The sequence below is a fragment of the Pan troglodytes genome, chromosome 15, assembly GCF_028858775.2.
Source record: "Pan troglodytes isolate AG18354 chromosome 15, NHGRI_mPanTro3-v2.0_pri, whole genome shotgun sequence".
Classification (NCBI taxonomy): Eukaryota; Metazoa; Chordata; class Mammalia; order Primates; family Hominidae; genus Pan; species Pan troglodytes.
The window spans coordinates 32,588,491-32,607,077 of NC_072413.2; the positions used below are offsets into that span (position 1 = coordinate 32,588,491).

Genomic DNA, 18,587 nt, shown 5'->3' on the forward strand with positions numbered 1-18,587 from the left:
AACATGTTGTTTTGAAATATATATACATTGTGGAATGGCTAAATTGAGCTAATTAACATACGCATTAACTCACAAACATCATTTTTTGCAAGAACACTTGAAATCTACTCTCTTAGCAATTTAAGAATTCCATACATACATTAACTACAGTCACCATGCTGTATGATGAATATTCTTAAATATTAAAGAAATTAAGAATAAACACCACGGATAAAAAAGAAAACACCATGAGGAAAAAAAAATAGAAACATCTGGAAAATAATCAAATAGACTGACAAGGAAAAATAGTCAATGAAATTAAAAACTCTTCTGACACATGCTACAATATGAATGAACCTTGAGGACATTATGCTAAATATAATGAGTCAGCCACAAAAGACTATACGGTTCCACTTATATGAGCAACCTGGAGTAGTCAAATTCATAAAGACAGAAAGTGGAACGGTGGGTGCCAGGGGCTGGGGCTGGGAGCAAGGGGAGTGGTTGTTTAATGGGGACAGAGTTTCACTTTTGAAAGATGAAAAGAGTTCTGGAGACTGGCTGTACAGCAGTGTGAATGGGCTTGGCACTACTGAACTGTACACTCAAAAATGATTAGGATGGTACATTTTATGTTATGTTTACTTTAGCACAATTAAAAGAAAATTTTAAACTCATTTGAATGGATTAAAACATGAGTTAGGCCTGGCTAAAGCAAGAAGTCAATTGTATTTGAATCCCAGCTGAGCCACTTACCACTTATATGACCTCAGGCAAGTTACTTAACCTCTCAACGTCCAGATCTCTCAGAGGAGGGCAATAGCAGCACAGTTCTCACAGAGCAGTTGTACAGAATAATGAGATATCACAAGGAAAAGTCAAACGGACACGGTTCCCAGTGTTCCATTGCTAGTAACTATTATATTCTACTCTGCCATGTGCTTTACCTTCCTTTCCTATTCCCAGTTCGTAGGTCCCGCTTTCTGATTCTTCCCAACAAGAATGATTTACTTTCCTATGCCAGAAATGAAGTTCTGGGACAAAAAAATATAAGGAGGTAAATCTGTGTATACTGGAAATTTCCCTAAGAGAAATAGATTGGTATATGGTAATTTTCCAGAAAAGTCAGGCATTCTTAGGCATTGTTCTCTGTCCTTGTGCAAGAACACTTCTTTTTGCCTATCAATGGTAAGGGTTTTTTGTTTTGTTCTGTTTTGTTTTTTTGTTTTTGGACAAGGAAAGTAACTTAAAAGCAGGGATAGACACCATTGTTCTGAGAGATGGTATACCTTATTTCATCTAATCTAAGATATTTATAGATATGTCTATATTTCATTTCAACATATTAGAAGTTGGGATTGTCTTATAATTGCTAGTATGTTATAATTTAATTAGAAATAACCTTTTCTTTCTTAGTGGAACACAAAATAATGGTGTACCTTGAAAGTCCTAGGCAGGAGGATTGCTTGAAGCCAGGATTTCAAGACCAACCTTGGCCAACATAGAGAGACTCCCATCTGTATAAAAATTTTAAAAAAATAAAAAATAATGGTGTATTTACAACCAATGGCTTCTTTGCTTTGATGAAACATGAGTATTTTGTAAACCAAAGGAATATGTTCTTCATCAGCTGGAGCTGCCATGATACCAGGAAAGAAAAGGTAGAAAAGGAAAGGAGGTGCCCTCATACCCATGAGAGCTCCCCCAAAATTTGTGTTGTCCTCACTGTTTCTCTCTGGGTTAGCCACAGTGGTGCTGCTTTATAGATACTCTAACATCTCAAAGGAGGGCTGATATTCAGCTGGTAGGCACTGGTATGGACAATAGTTATTTCTGATGCACATCTATTCTGAGTGGCCAGAGCTCATGCCATACAAGTTGTTCATATTTATAATATTTCCCTGGGCTATAAGTTGTCTCAAATCTGTTTAGGCAGCAAGCAGGGTATAAATCATAAATATACAGTCTTTCTGAACATGTGCACTTTCAATAAAATGATATATTACATCACTGGATATGAATATTAATATTAAAGTTTTCATATTTAAAGCATTGTCAGTGATTTGAGTGCTGCAAGAAAGCATCATCCAGAAATCTGGAAATAAGACCAAGCTGTCTTCTGAGAATTAAAAGATAAATCAAAACATAATGAATCAGAACAGGAATATGTCATCCTACAAAAATGTCAGAATGGCCCAGGCCTTCAAAACAAAGCTATAATCTGGTTAAATACATTAATTTGCATGAGGAAAGAACAGGCCAACTGGAAACAGATTACATAGCCTGAAAAGCCTAAAAAGAAAGTCAGAGTCAATGCAGGCAGTGACCAACCCAGGATAGGCCTCGGGGAAAAGTATGTGGCCCAATGCAGTTTTGTCACTGTCCTGAAGATAGATACATCTTTATCCAATGCTATTAAAGATTGGACTCATAACCAGCTATTCCTGTTCTAGCCTCTGGCTCACCAAACAACTTCCCAATTATAGTTCAGCTTTTCAAGCATGGCATACATACAGGGAAGGAAGGATCAGCAGGAGGATTCAGGCATCCAGTCCTTTTGGCATTTATAGTTCTTGTTGCTTCATAGGAAATTAACAAACTGGCCTTCTTGTTTCATTCATCACTGCTATGACCTCAGCTAAGAGGACATCACTACAACTACTCCCACCAGCTGCACAAGAGCCATGCAGAGGAGAGAAGAGACTACAAAAAAACTCACCCTTGAACTCAGAGAGGCAGTGAAGCATCCCAGCAGCAGCTAGTGTGATGGGAGCAGCACAGTCACAGCCCTTCTCAGATGTGCTGTATCCACAGAATGAGCAAGACCAGGGGCTGGTCCGGAAGGAGCTCACTGCCTAGTACTCAGTGTAGAGTCACCTTCCAATAAATAGTAGCTGGATCGGTAAATGAATAAACTGCAAAAACTTGCAGAATATAGCATTTTGTCTTAGTCAAGGAGGCCAGTCCTCCATAAGCCTTCCATTGCTGCACATTTCCTGACTTCTTGAATCCTATTGTGCCCATCTGTGCATTGCTCCCTGCTCACTGTTCTGCCCAAACTGCCCTTCTCAGCCTTTCCATCACAGTGAGCAGGGTGTAAACCACCACCACTCCAAGTTCCCAAACATCATTATTTGGGGACAGGAGGGAGTTCCTGTCTTCTTGCCAAAGTCCTGGCACACTTAACTGCCCTACATAGTTCCAGTTGTTTGTGTTGTTTTAACTTTTTTTTTTTTTTTTTCTAAGATGGAGTTTCACTCTTGTTGCCCGGGCTGGGGTGCAACGGTGCAATCTTGGCTCACCGCAACCTCCGCCTCCCAGGTTCAAGTGATTCTCCTGCCTCAGCCTCCCGAGTAGCTGAGATTACAGGCATGTGCCACCATGCCCAGCTAATTTTGTATTTTTAGTAGAGATGGGGTTTCTCCATGTTGGTCAGGCTGGTCTCAAACTCCTGACTTCAGATGATCTGCCCACCTTGGCCTCCCAAAGTGCTGGGATTACAGGCGTGAGTCACCACACCCAGACTGTTTTAACTTTTTAGCTAAATCCTTAACTTCCCTTCTCACTTTCCTCTGAGATCTTTGTTGTGCTCTCAGATTCATGAATTTTTACCCTAATTCTCTCACCATCCATCACATCCTCATTCCCTTATTTCACAATGCCTTATCTAGCCAATCACTATGATTACCACAAATTTCTTTATTACCAGTGCCTAATAACATAAACCACAACATCCCATTAATTCTGCAAGGACAAAATGACATTCATGATTACAACACATTTGTCTCTCTATCATGGCCTCTGGGCTGTAGCTGTAGAGCATGTCCTCTATGAGTTGGTGATGGCAGGGATTCAGAGTGCACATTACAATCATCTGAGGACCTAAACAATACCCTTGCTTGGGCCTCACCCAAGAGATGCCAATTTAATTTCACCGAGTTTCTAACGTGCAATGGTCTGGGAACCTGACCATCAGCTTCATGAGTAGATGCCGTGCTCCTCCTCTGTGCAACTCTGCCAAACCCAAACTAAACAGAGCAAACAAGCCTGATTTCAACCCCCTGCAAGACTGTGGCAGCTTTCCTCTAGACTGGTGATCTATGTCACCCCTTGGTTATGTCTGTAGGAGGGTATGTGGGTTCAGTCAATTACTGAGGGGAATCTTGCTAAAAGATGTTTACAGATGCATTTAGAAGGTTGTGTAAAACATTGCAGCTTTTTCCCATCCAGTCCCTTGATACCTGGGGTCACTTTGCATTCTGATCTCTCTTCTCTTCCTCCACCCTGGTCCTTTCCCCTCTCCTGTCTACTTCCCAAGGTCCCAACTCCTCCCTGGAATGGCAGTAGCAGAACCTTCCTGGGAATCACTGGAGTAGCCTTTTGATCCCAGAATCGAGTGTCCTCAGAAATAAAGTTTTCCATTACTTATACTCACTGGCTCATAGCATAAGTTCAGTACATTATTATATTCATTATGTCTATGTTTTCCACAATTTTACCAAAGTCTGCTCCTGGGGAGGAGTAAGGTGAAAGAGAAATTAGGAAGGAAGAACTGGAGAAAATCCTATACACCCTCTTATAACAAACAGCTTGGTCTTTACCCATTAAGCAATGAAAGCAATTAGATTCTGCTCTGCCTTCTCCCACTGCCAAGGGGAAGCACTTCCCGAAAGTGAGCCACACCAGGTGTGGTGTGCACAGCCTGTCCCACATGAGAGCAGTTGACAGGAACTGTAAGTCAAGGGCCCCAGGAGGTGTGTGAGAGTCATAGAGAGCCTTTTCCTCTCATCAAAGCAGGGCACACTAAGCTGCTCCTAGCCCAGGAGGACACCCTGGTTCCAAATCAAACAAGGATCATACCTGCTGTTTGCTGGTAACCATGTTAGCCAAGTTCAGAGTGGGAGGGGAGATAGGTTCTTACACATCATTTCTTGCATCCACTCCCTTAACGGGGCCCTTTATCATCCCACTCTGTTCCTTTCCTTCCTGGATGACTACAGTCTGCTTCTCACCATGATGCCACTACTGGGGCACATAGCAGAGATCCCCAAACATTTGTTATCAGGTTTGAGATAACCAGTGTCATCATCACGGTTCTCCATAGGAACAGAACCAATAGGGTGGGGGAAGTAGGGAGACAGAGATTAATTTAAGAAATTGGCTCACACAATCATGAGAGCTGATAAGTCTGAAATCCACGAGTTAGGCTGGCGAGTCCAGCAATAAGTTGATGTCTTAAGTCTGACAGCGATCTGGAGGCAGAATTCCTTCCTCTTCAAGGGACCTGAGTCTTTTAATGCCTTCCGCTGACTCAGTGAGACCCACCCATATTGTGGAGGGCAATCGGCTTTCCCCAAAGTCCGCTGATTTAAATGTTAGTCACCTATTTTTAAAATACCTGCACAGCAACATCTAGATTTGCAAATAGCTGAGCACAATAATTCAGTCAACTTGATACATAAAATTAACCATCACGATCAGAGTGAAGGGAGGATGTTGACCAGAGAACCTCCAAGTGAGAGAAGGACATACTGCCCCCAGCTGTGCACCTCATCTCACTGGAAACCCTGAAAACCTTCAGAAAGGGAGTTAAAGAAAGGAAAAAAAGGCCGGGCACGGTGGCTCACGCCTGTAATCCCAGCACTTTGGGAGGCCAAGGTGGGTGGATCACTTGAGGTCAGGAGTTCGAGACCAGCGTGGCCAACATGGTGAAACCCCATTTCTACTAAAAATACAAAAAAAAAAAAAATTAGCTGGGCGTGATGGCAGGCACCTGTAATCCCAGCTACTCAGGAGGCTGAGGCAGGAGAATCACTTGAACCCGGGAGGCGGAGGTTGCAGTGAGCTGAGATTGTGCCATTGCACTCCCGCGTGGGGGGCAGAGCAAGACTTTATCTCAAAAAAAAAAAAAAAAAAGAGGGAAAAAAAGCCCACAGTGGGAGCTCAACAGCTGCAATCATCTAGAAGGCACACAGTCTACATTCTCAGCAGAACACCCTCACTTCTTGAACCGCTAGATAAATTCCTCATTCTCCACATTAGTTTAAGCCATTTAACTTAGTATCGAAGTTGCTCACAAGAGACAAAAAGAACCGCAAAGAAATCTGAAGCTTACGCATATTCATATATTATTTTACTCACATAATATTGTCAGTAGTATTAGTATTGTGACTTCAAAACTGTTTTATGAAAATGTAGAAGAAAGCAAATAAAATATATTGATGTTATTAGGAACAAAGATTTTCAACATAAGAGAAATTAGATGATAGATAACATAAAACAGAGTTAAGAAGGGAAAAAACAACTCTGTAAAGTTGAAATTGGAACTCTCTGTTCAAACACATGATTGTGTATTTCTGAGCTTTGTCCACTAAAAGGAACTAAGAGCAATGAGATCCCAGTAGTGCTGAGCACAAATAGTACCCACACCTCGGCTTTTAAATACAGTTCCCTATTCAAAAGGACGAGAAATCCTCAGAGAAATGGCTGGTTCCAGGGCTCGGGCAGAGAACACAAAAGATGAGCCAAGGACATCTTCTGCCAGAAAGTAAAAGAAGTACGTAAGGACCAAGGGGGTTATATCAAAAGAAAACAGGAGGAAAACTGTGTGGCGACCTCTACCAAAGTAAACATACCCTATGAGCAAGGAATTCCACTTCTACCCCCATTCCCCTCACCCAAAAAAATGTGTTGACCCCAAGTACCAGAATGTTCATAGGGGCACATAATAGTCAAAACCTGGAATCATCCTTAATGTCCACCTACACTAGAATGAATAAATAAATGGCAGGAGCAATGAAAAACAAAGAACTGCAGCTGCACACACAAGAGTGAATCTCATGAGCATACAGACGTGCAAAGGAGCCAGACAGAAAAGCGTACATGTGATATGATTCCATTGACACAAAATTCCAAAACAGGCAAACTGATCAATAGCTTTAGAAGTAAAGCTGGTGGTTACTGGTGTGGGGACAAAAGTGATAGGAAGAGGGTGTGATTGGGGCTTCAGGCTCCTGGTAATGTTTTGTTTCTTGATCTAGGAGCTAGCTATTCATGTGTTTGCTTTATGAACATTTTTTGAACTACAGACTTGATTTTTTGTGCATTTATCTATATGTTATATTTCAATGTAAAAATCATTTACTTTTTAAAAAGCCAACTTGTAGGCTGGGCACAGTGGCTGATGCATGTAATCCCGGCACTTTGGGAGGCCAAGGTGGGCAGATCACCTGAGGTCAGGAGGTCGAGACCAGCCTGGCCAACATGGTGAAACACCGTCTCTACTAAAAATACAAAAATTAGCCAGGCACAGTGGCAGGCACCTGTAATCCCAGCTACTCAGGAGGCTGAGGCAGAAGAATTGCTTGGACCCAGGAGGCGGAGGTTGCAGTGAGCCAAGATCGCACCACAGCACTCCAGCCTGGGCAACAAAGTGACACTCCATCTCAATAAATAAATAGCCAACTTGAAGGGTTTCCCACTGGCCAAATTGGATACAATTTAACGTCAAAAAGGATAATGATGGTAGCTGTTTATTAATGAAGATACGTGAATCCCAGGGCAGGGAGTGGGGAGGATAAACAGGACAGCTCTTCTTTACAAAAGTAAGACACTCATAAATGTAAAAGAAATGACAAAATTCGAAGATCACCATTTTGTAACCCCTGATATAATCATTGATTCATGTAACAATCACCAGTGGAAGCCAAAACCTTTGGATGAAAACTTGTTAGCATACGGGCTATCCCTAGAGTACCAAAGTACCATCCCAGGGACCACTTACTTTTACAAAGAAGAGAAACTGGGCCAGGCACAGTGGCTCATGCCTGTAATCCCAGCACTTTGGGAGGCCAAGGTGGGCGGATCACAAGGTTAGGAGTTCGAGACCAGCCTGGCCAACATGGTGAAACCCCGTCTCTACTAAAAATTCAAAAATTAGCTGGGCATGGTGGCGCATGCCTGTAGTCCCAGCTACTTGGGAGACTGAGGCAGAAGAATTTCTTGAACCCGGGAGGCAGAGGTTTCAGTGAGCTGAGATCACGCCACTGCACTCCAGCCTGGGTGATAGAGCAAGACTCCATCTCAAAAAATATATAAAATAAACAAAGAAGAGCAACTGTACCTTTGAAATGGAGAGGTATGGTGGTGACCACTTTAATCCAGTGATTGAATTTCACATCACAAAAAATGGAACACTGTGGCATTACATGCTTCCTGATATGATGCAAATTCAAGAACCTAATCTAAGGCAGTAGCGCTTCTTAATTGCATTAGAATCACCCGAGGAGCTTTTCAAACTCCTAATGCTAACTACAGCAGAATCTACTTGGGCAGGGGCGGGGGCCGGAGTTGCCAAGCATCAGTATTTTTTAAAGCTTCCCACATGATTGTAATGTACAGTTAAGATATTCTGAACAAAAACGTATACTTGAATCTAACTTCTAGTTTAAAGAATATACAGGAGATAGAGCAGTGGTTCTTACTTCTGACCTCATATTAGAGCCACCTGGAGATTTTTGAAAGTAGGGCCAACTGGGCTGCATCCCAAGGGCTTCTGATTTAACTGGATTAGAGCAGCACTCAAACATTTATATGAAATTTCTAAGTTTTTAGTTTTGTATTTAAAACCCCCAGTGAGAACAGAGTGGACCAATTTATTACTGCTTCTTTGTAAGGCCAATTAATCAAGACAAGGAATTCTAATGTACAGCCCGGGTTAAAACTTACTGGGAAGGAGGAACAGGTTAACATCAAGAGAAAACACAATCTAGAATGTGGGACATTCTATAAGGCTGCGAGCCTGGATTCTTCAAAAGGTCAATGTCATGGAGGGAAAAAAAGAGGGATAAAACATTCTATGTTAAAATGAAGTTTTAAAATGTAATGTACGCATTAATTTGAGAGAAACAGCTACAAAGACATTTTGGAGGAATTAATGCAGTTTGTTTGTTTGTTTGTTTTTCTGAGACAGGGTCTCGTTCTGTCATCTAAGCTGGGGTGCCGTGAGTGGTGTCATCATAGCTCACTGCAGCTTCAACCTCCTGGACTCAAGTGATCCTCCCACCTCAGCCTCCTGAGTAGCTAGGCCTATAGACATGCACCACCACTCTTGCCTTTTTTTTTTTTTTTTTTTTAAGAGACGTCATTTTACTATATTGCCCAGACTGGCCTTGAACACCTAGGCTCGAGCAATCTTCCTAAAGTGCTGAGATTACAGGTGTGAGCCACCATGCCCGACCGGAAATTTAAATATTTAGTTGATTTTAGATAGTTAATTTTCTTAGCAGGGATAATGACATTTTGTTTCTGTAGATAAATATCTGTATTCTTAAGGGATGAAATGCTGAATGTCGAAAAGTGTTGTGTCATCATGTGTACATAATTTGCTTTCAAATGGCACAAAAAAAAGAAAACCAAAGTACAGAGAGAAAAATAAAGCAAGTATTGCAAAATATTAACAATTGTGAAATTTATGTGGAGGGCATATGGGATTACACCATAATAATCTTTCGACTTTTCTGTGTGTTTGAAATATTTCATAACCGTAAGTTGAAGAAATGAGAAAGATTTTAAATAGAGATAAAAACTCACTTACGAGGCCATGGAATTTCCATCTGTTTTACTTCTCTGCAGGCAAGTCTACTCACAACTCCACCACACTCAATCAACCTTACACCACACCCACCAATTAAAGGCTGCCTTTCTCAATCTTTGCCCACTAGATTTCGTGCATTCAAACAAGTGTAGAAAATGCTGGGTTATACTGGTTTTATCCACAATCAGGCATGGCAAACACCACCAGGAAGCACTTCTCTCTTGAGCTGACCTGCCTCGCCTATGATATCCAAGAAGACTGGCAGTTATGGTATCAATGACAAGTTTTCTATCTCATTTGGGCTTGAGAATCAGGCTTCCTCTAGTCTCTGACAGAGGCACTTCAAAGTAACAAGCCTGCAAATATTCTCATGGCACAATACAAGCCATATATGAAATACAAAACTATCTACCTCCCTGCCCTGGTTAGTCCCTTGCTGTGGGACAATGCTTAAGCCATGATGGTAGGGCTCTCCTGGTAAGTATTTAGCAAAGGAAAGGAAGCTTTAGAACATGACAAACAGCAAAAGGTGATTTCACTCTTTTCCCCCAGAATCATCAGAGGCTCTGCCCCACCTGTTAAGACTACAAAGAAGATAAAATACTGCCAGTCTGCAAGGAGCTCATGGTCAACCAGAGTGGACAAACACCATGCTTCTAATTAGGCGGACTATAATAAACTGCATGATAGGGGTGTTTCCAGAGTGGTGTGGGTCTACAGAAGAGGGAAGTATTAATTCCATCTGTGGGTGTTGGAGAAAGCTACACAACGGAGTTCCTTGGCTTTTGACGGGGGAAGTGTTGAGAAATGAAGGGAAGGGCATCCAGGCCAGGCAGAACCATGCCAGCAAATGCACCAGTATGTGAAAGCACCCAGTGTGTTCAGGAAGTGGCACCAATTTGGTGAGGGGGAGAACAAGATAGGACCAAGATGCCCTAACTTCTTTGCAGGGCAAATTTTACTTAAGTGATTTACTGATTTGCTCTCCTCCTCCTCCTCTCCTCCTCCTTCTTCCTTTTTCTTTCTTCCTCTTCTTCTTTTTCTTCTTATCATTATTATTATTATTATTATTATTATTCTCTCTTTAAGCATTCAAAAAAGATCTTGCATAAGAACTCAAGGGAGAGAGCACATTCCTTAAGTGGCATTGTAAATAGGGCTTTCCTAAGGCTCAGAAATGGTAGGTGCCAGGGTAATAGTTGCTTGATAAGCAAACTGTACGTGTCAGGGCAGCAGAGTCCAGGTCACCACAGTGCTTGCACTGAGGACAGTGCTCCCTAAAACTAGGCATCTGAGTTCTACAAGTAGGACAATGCAGCTACTACTTATTAAGAGCAGATACGTTTATTCAGTTAATTTTTAAATTACGTTATACTTGTCAGCACTAGTGATAAAATAAAAATGGCTAAATTAGTTGTGTCAAACACTGTTGGACATCATCTCTGTTGCTGTTGTTGTTGTTGTTGTTGTTTTGTTTTTATTTGTTTTTTGTTATGGAGTCTCGCTCTGTTGCCCGGGCTGGAGTGCAATGGCTCAATCTACACTCACTGCAGCCTCCACCTCCCGGATTCAAGTGATTCTCCTGCCTCAGCCTCCCGAGTGGCTGGGATTACAAGCATGCACCACCATGCCCGGCTAATTTTTATATTCTACCAGACGGGGTTTCACCATGTTGGCCAGGCTGGTCTCGAACTCCTGACCTCAGGTATTCCACCTGCCTTGGCCCCCCAAAGTGCTGGGATTACAGGCATGAGCCACCGCGCCCAGCCAACATCATCTCTTTAAAAACTCCCAAGGACTCCACAAAATAGGTACCATTATTATTGCCATTTCACAGATCAGAAAACGGAGACTCAGACTTCAATAACTTACTTAAAATTACACTAATAAATGAAGCTGGAATATGAATTTCATAAGCCCAACTCCAAAGCCTATGCTTGATTACTTATGTTAAGTATGTAAGACATTTAAATAATTGTTTTGTAATAGTCTACTGTTAGGCACAAACAAAAGCCTTTATTTAGGTTTCTCTGTACTTTAGAGTTGCCAAATTCTTGCTAATATTTTATATTCCCCACAGCACAAAATAATACTGGACACCATTGTTCACATTCGTGTTGATTCGTAAGAAATATGTAAGGAAACATTATACTAGACCCTTACTAGTGAAAGAAAATTGAGAAAGAGCAAGTGACTTGATGGGTGGATTGGCTGGTATGTCTGTTAGTCTGTGCATTTGTCTGTCTCTGTCTTTCCCTCAGGTTCTCTTACTGTATCTCCCTTTCTGTCTCACGTCTGTCTGTCTGTCTCTTTCTAGCTAATTTTTATTTTTGCCTCTAAGTCTCTCTGTTTCTCTCACTCTCTCTCTCTCTCTCTCTCACACACACACACACACACTCTCTCTCTCAATTAAATTTCATAGCTACGACTGGGCGCGGTAGCTTATGCCTGTAATCCCAGCACTTTGGGAGGCCGAGGCGGGTGGATCACCTGAGGTCAGGAGTTCGAGACCAGCCTGCTCAACGTGGTGAAACCCCGTCTCCACTAAAAATACAAAAATTAACCAGGTGTGGTGTTGTACACATGTAGTCCCAGCTACTCAGGAGGCAAGAGAATTGCTTGAACCTGGGAGACAGCAAGCCAACATTGTGCCACTGCACTCAGGCCTGGGTGACAGCGCAAGACTTGGTCTCAAAAAATAAATAAATAAATAAATAAATAAATTTCACAGCTGTACATTGCTTCCTAGACCTGGAACAAATTAATATTCTAGAATCAAATAGATATCATAAAACATTCCTATAGGAAGCCTCAAGTCCCTAGGAGCTCAAGTTACCAGCTAAAGGGCACTAAAAGGCAACAGCAAAGAGTATGGGTTCTGGCTGGGCATGGTGGCTCACACCTGTCATCCCAGCACTGTGGGAGGCCGAGGCAGGCAGATCATCTGAGGTCGGGAGTTCAAGACCAGCCTGACCAACATGGAGAAACCCCATCTCTACTAAAAATACAAAATTAACCAGATGTGGTGGTGCATGCCGGTAATCCCAGCTACTTGGGAGGCTGAGGCAGGAGAACTGCTTTAACCCAGGAGGCGGAGGTTGTGGTGAGCTGAGATTGCACCATTGCACTCCAACCTGGGCAACAAGAGCAAAACTCCGTCTCAAAAAAAAAAAAAAAAAGAATATGGGTTCCAGGGTCATACAGACCTAAGTCCTTGTAAGCTACATGAATTACGGCAAGTTATAAACTTAGATGAACTACAGTCTTCTTGTCTGTGAAATGGATAACGTTGTAACCATCACATGGAGCTGTTGTGAGGATTAAATGCAATAATGTGGACAAAGTTCTTAAATGCTAAGAAATAGCAATATTGCTAGTTACTGTTGTTACCATGATTACTGACAATGTGTCAATTGCTTTTAGACACTTAGCCTCCAGGTAGGACATGGCACACAGTAGGATCTCAGAGAAACAAGATACAAAGAGACAAACATACCAAGACACACATAGAAAGACATGAGACAGAGAGAGAAAGACAAATACAGCAAGAGAGAGAGACTGAAGAGTCAGACACACAAATACACACACACACACACACACACACACACACACACACGGAAAGAGACACAGAGAGAGGAAAGAGGAAGAGGGAAGAGACAGAAACAGACTAACAGACATATTAGTCAACCCACCAACCAATTTTTTGCTCTCTCTAAATATTTCACTACTACGGTTTCAAATATGTTTCCTTCCATGTTTCTCATGAATCAGTGTGAATGATGAACAAGGAGGTCACGTTCTCCATTCCACCTCCAGGCTTCCCATGCTACAGAGAGGAGCTTACAAATGGGGAAGAGGGTGGCCTCATCCGACACAATATCACAGAAGCAGTGAATGGCCAGCTAAGGAGAGAGGTGTCCCAGGGGCAGGCTATGCTGGCACTCTCTGGACAACAGGGCAATGCTGGGTTTTGTCAAGTCCAGAATCTTCAGACCTCATTTGCAGAGGCCTCCTTAATTTAATGAGAAGGAAACCCTTTTTTATCCCTGGGAGAGCCACTGACCAACACCACAGCAACTTACCTCCACAAACACATAGAGCAAGCTTTCATACCCACATCAAAGGGAAAAACAACTCTGTCTTGCAAAAAAGACATTTAATCCAGCCAAGGGAATTCCTGGATCCTCTCTGTGTTGGCCTTTGGTACAGTATTTTCTGTTGTTGCAGCTGTAAATTGTGAAATTTCTAACACCTGTCATCAACATACTTTGATAAAATCAGGTGAGTATGGATGAGGCCACACTTAGAACAAGCAGGTCTTTAGGGAGCAGGGATTGAGCAAATCATTGTGGAGAAGATATTTTTCTTTCATATGATGCCAGAGAAAGACTGAATCATAGGGAAAGAGTTGAGGAGCACCAGAGTTCTAATACTCAAACTTAACCATCCCAACCCCAGCTAACTGCATTTCTTAGACTGTATGGGGAAAAAAGGAGATGTTACCAACAGGATGTTGAACTGATTTCAACTCCATGAGTGTGATCTCTCTTCCCTCCTGTCAGCAGGCTGGGACAGCACCCTTCTTCTTCCCTGAGGACAGATCCTGTGCCACTTCATTCCCTCACAGCCACCTTCTTGCTCCCTCCTCCTGCTTCCCCAATGCTGAGGCCAGCTAATTTGAGCCTTAAGATATTGCTACCACCATTGTTACTAAGCTCTTCTGAGCCCTCTTCTGTAGAGCTTAGAAGTTACAGAAGCTGGAACTCCTGCAGAAGTTACAGAAAGCTGGAAACTCTCCTCTGCCCTCCAAATTAAAATCACTTAATCTTGTCCGCAAAGGACAGCTGTCCAAACCTGCAAGTTGAGCTGGAATAGGAATCCTAAACTACTGTGGACCCCGACAACATCCGTCATTAATGAGGACATCTTGTTCTTCACATCTTTGAATTTCATTTCGGAACCATTCCTCAAAAGTAAGAGGTTTCTAAGGAATGAGACCAGGCACAGAGGCTCATACCTGTAATCCCAGCACTTAGGGAGGCCAAGGCAGGTAGATCACCTGCGGTCAGGAGTTCGAGACCAACCTGGCCAACATGGTGAAACCCCATCTCCTCTAAAAATACAAAAATTAGTCAGGCATGGTGTCATACACCTGTAATCCCACCTACTTGGGAGGCTAAGGCAGGATAACCTCTTGAACCTGGGAGGTGGAGGTTGCAGTGAGCTAAGATCGCGCCACTGCACTCCAGCCTGGGTGGCAGAGGGAGACTCCATCTCAAAAAAAAAAAAAAAGGAATGAGGAGTTACTCAGCCTACCACCTTTTTACAGATCCCCAGCAGATGAAGTCACTGAAGCCAACAAACAGATCATTTACTTTTATTTCTAAAGAAGTTCAGCTAATCATGGACATGGATCGTGGTGATAGTTGTGCAACAATGTGATATACTTAATGGCACTGAACTGTATACTTTAAAATGGTAAGTTTCATGTTATGTAATTTTACCACAATTTTTTAAAATTAAAAAAATTTTAAAGAATAAATTGGCCAGGCATGGTGGCTCATGCCTGTAATCCCAGCACTTTGGGTGGCCCAGGTGGGTGGATCACTTGAGCCCAGAAGATCAAGACCAGCCTGGGCAACACAGCAATACCCAATTTCTACAAAAAATACAAAAATTAGCTGGGCATGATGGCATGAGCCTGTAGTCTCAGCTACACAGGAGGCTGACATGGGAGGATTGCTTGAGCCCAAGGAGGTTGAGGCTGCAGTCAGCCATGATGGCGCCACTGCACTCCAGCCTGGGTGACAGGGCGAGATTCTATGTCAAAAAATAAAAAATAATAAATTGAATGCAACATTTTTTAAAAGTACAGGTAAGTCCCAGGTAGCTTAATGATTGCTGATTTATTACTATTAAATTATTCTTAAAGGGAATCTTAGTAGTATAGAAAGGATACCAGCTTCAAGAATCTGTGAAAATCAAAAGCAGAAAGATACATGTCTTTACGTCAAAAATGCCATTATGGGGCAGGTGTGGTGGCTCATGCCTGAAAGCCCAGCACTTTGGGAGGCCAAGGCAGGAAGATCACTTTAGCCCAAGAGTTCAAGACCAACCTAGGCAACACTGTGAGTCCTTGTCTCTACTAAAAATGAAAAAAAAATTAGCCTGGTATGATGACAAGTGAGTAAGGAGGCTGAGGCAGAAGGATGGCTTAAGCCCAGGAGGTCAAGGCTGCAGTAAGCCATGATCATGTCACTGAACTCTAGCCTGGGTGACAGAGTGAGACCCTATCTCCAAAAAAAAAAAAAAAAGGCTTTAAATTAAAAATAAGTGCACTCTTTCTGGCATATGAGTACTGTCCCATAAGTAAGATTTCCTAAAGAATGTCACTAAGCTTTTCTTTCAGAAACCGGTTCTTCCACAATGGCAGCTAGAACATTCAGATCAGAGGAGTGGCTTATAAGGGTTTCCAGCTTTTTCTTTAACAATAATACGTTAAACAGTTTGTTCTCATGATACCTCTCAGAAATGTCAAGAGACATAGTACTCCATTAACATAAGTGGAAAATATTATTTGATTTTGCCGATGGTGAAATTAAGGCATGAAAAACCTAAAAGACTGAGCTGAGATTATTCCATGAGAAGAGAAGTTCAGATTTTATATCCAGAGGACATACTTTCCTACCTTCTGGATCAAGATCATTTAAGAAACAAAGGTCACTCACTGTGAATCAGTTAACTCCAATGAACGTCCACCCATACAAGCACCTACTCTCTTGATTCATGCCTACTGACTCACAATCCGCCAGGAGAGTCCAATACAGGAAGCCCCAAACTGGGGGAAATCCCTGCATGCCGCTTCCCTTTAGGGAAAGGGAAAAGGTGCAATTAATTGTTAATACCGTCAGCTTCACAGACAAGGAGTAGTGAGGGAACTGTAGAAGGTCTTCCAGGATAAGGTAGAAGGAGAGCTCAGCATAGCTCAGGTTCTAACTCACCATGGATGTCAGGCTCAAGCGACAAGGCACATCAGTCAAGAGTGATCATGGAGACAGAAAACCCAATGATAAGCCTAAGTAAAAAAACAGATTATGACCATCTCTTGACCAACTATCTGTAGGAAGAGCTATTCTAGCCTGCTGCGAGGCCAAGCTGGACCAAAAACAAAAGAGAAAGCAATGAAATCTATCAGGAATGAATCTCACAGTTCCCTACCACCCTACCTACAAACACATCTGCACCTGCCCTGAATTTCATATCCTCCCTCCCAGCCCCCACACCCCTCAGAAGAAGAAATAAACCAACCATCCTCTTCCCAACAAAGGTCATCCTTCTTGTGTTCTGGCTCCTACTCTGGCCCCCTCCTCAAGCTGTCTATCACCTCTCCCATTTCCTTCACTTCTCCCTTTCTATTGCCACCATTCCTTTAGCACGGTGGTTCTTAGTATGTGTGGATCACAAATCTCTTTGAGAAGCAGGTAAATTTACATGCTATTTCCAAAGGCTTGAGAGATTCCCAGAGCCCTGGAGCCCAGGTAAAGAATCCCTGCCTTAGCAAAAGTCTCTTCCACCTTAAACCTTAGCTGCTAGTGGACATCTCTCTTTCCTTTCAAAGCAAGCTTCTAGGACACAGATCTTTGTGCCCCTTTCTTCTCACTCTCTCCTGAATCCCCTGCCCTCACTCCACTAAAAGCAATCCTGCTAAAGTTACCATTGACAGTCCAAATGCCAAATCCAAGGAGTATTTTTCCCCTCTCATTTGACCTCCTGCTGTATATCACAGCAACCCATCCCATATCCTGAAACTCTTTTCCTCAGTGTCTTGACATCACTGTGATAAATCCCTCTTAGAGCCTGGCCAACAATGTCTTCTTTTCTAGGAAATGCCCTTAAAACCCAGTTTGGCCCCCAACCACCCTGTTTTTGTACTTGCAGCCCTCCCGCTTCCTGCCAGGGCTGACCACCCAGGGCTGGGCCTCACCAAGCAAGACCAACCAGTGACTTCCCAAGTATTTTGGAATAGAGAAGAAAAATGAAGTTATTGGATTTCCCAAAATGTTCTAGCCACAAATTCCAGTTACATGCCTATATCTGCATATCTGACTACTCCTGTATCTGTGTAAGACATTCCTTTCTTTCCTTCAGTCGGTTTGCACTGGCTTCTGTTATTTGCCACCAATGAGTCCTGATTGATATAGACATTCCCTTGCTCCCAATTCACCTTTTCTCTCTCTGGCTGCTGCTTCTCAGTCTTCTCAGTAGGCAACTCCTCTCTGTCTGCCCCTTAAACACTGGTTTATCTATCAGAATTGTAGGGGATAATGGTTAGGGAGACAGAAAATTAGTCATTTCAGTGAACCAGATTGACTGAAGCCTTTGGATTTAACTGAACCAGGCCAGGCCTCACTCAGAACAACCTATTTGCTATACAGGTTTCCATGGGAACATAAAACCAAGAAAAAACAATCTGAATAAATAGCTCCAAAGTTGGCTTTCATTAAGCCATACTTTAAAGGTGAAATACTCAGAACATGTATCATTTTTTACAAAAGACCAGGACCACCAAAAAAATACATACATATATATATATATATATATATATATATATATATATATATATATATACTCATATATGTCTGATTTGTAAGATCCAATAATCTGGACAATTTCTGATATGATAGTCAAAAGTCTCACTATAAAAGGGATGGGCTCCTAACATTAGATTCTCTTTGATGTGACACAGTGGGAGGTACAAACATCACTTACTGGTAAACTACTGAAAATAGCAGGTTTAAATCTAACTATGATCCAGGGTATAGGCTGTCCTGTGGGACAACTGATCTGGACTCTCAAAGTTCAGGTCATGGAGAACCAAGGAAGGTTGGGGGACTTCCTAGACTGAGACCACAGAGGGATCCTTCCTCTTCCCAACCCCTGCCACAAAAATCCTATTCCTCTGTCTTCTCTATCTTGAGAAATGTCAAGCTGACCAAACCAGAAATGTCTCTCT

The 18,587-nt window shown here is 42.3% G+C and overlaps 1 long non-coding RNA gene across 2 annotated transcripts in view; it reads right to left on the bottom strand.

The window, feature by feature from the left end:
- Nucleotides 1-18,128, bottom strand: part of LOC104001998 (uncharacterized) — a 405,779-nt gene extending 387,651 nt beyond the window's left edge. Inside the window, exons 1-2 of one of the 2 annotated variants that reach the window (XR_008539202.2) lie at nucleotides 2,699-18,128; nucleotides 1,419-1,496 (exon numbers count right to left, since the gene is read on the bottom strand). This is a non-coding gene — a long non-coding RNA (uncharacterized LOC104001998). Of the gene's footprint in view, nucleotides 1-1,418 lie in introns of both variants that reach the window. The other variant, XR_010150903.1, reaches the window with a different exon arrangement.
- Nucleotides 18,129-18,587: the final 459 nt, after the last annotated feature.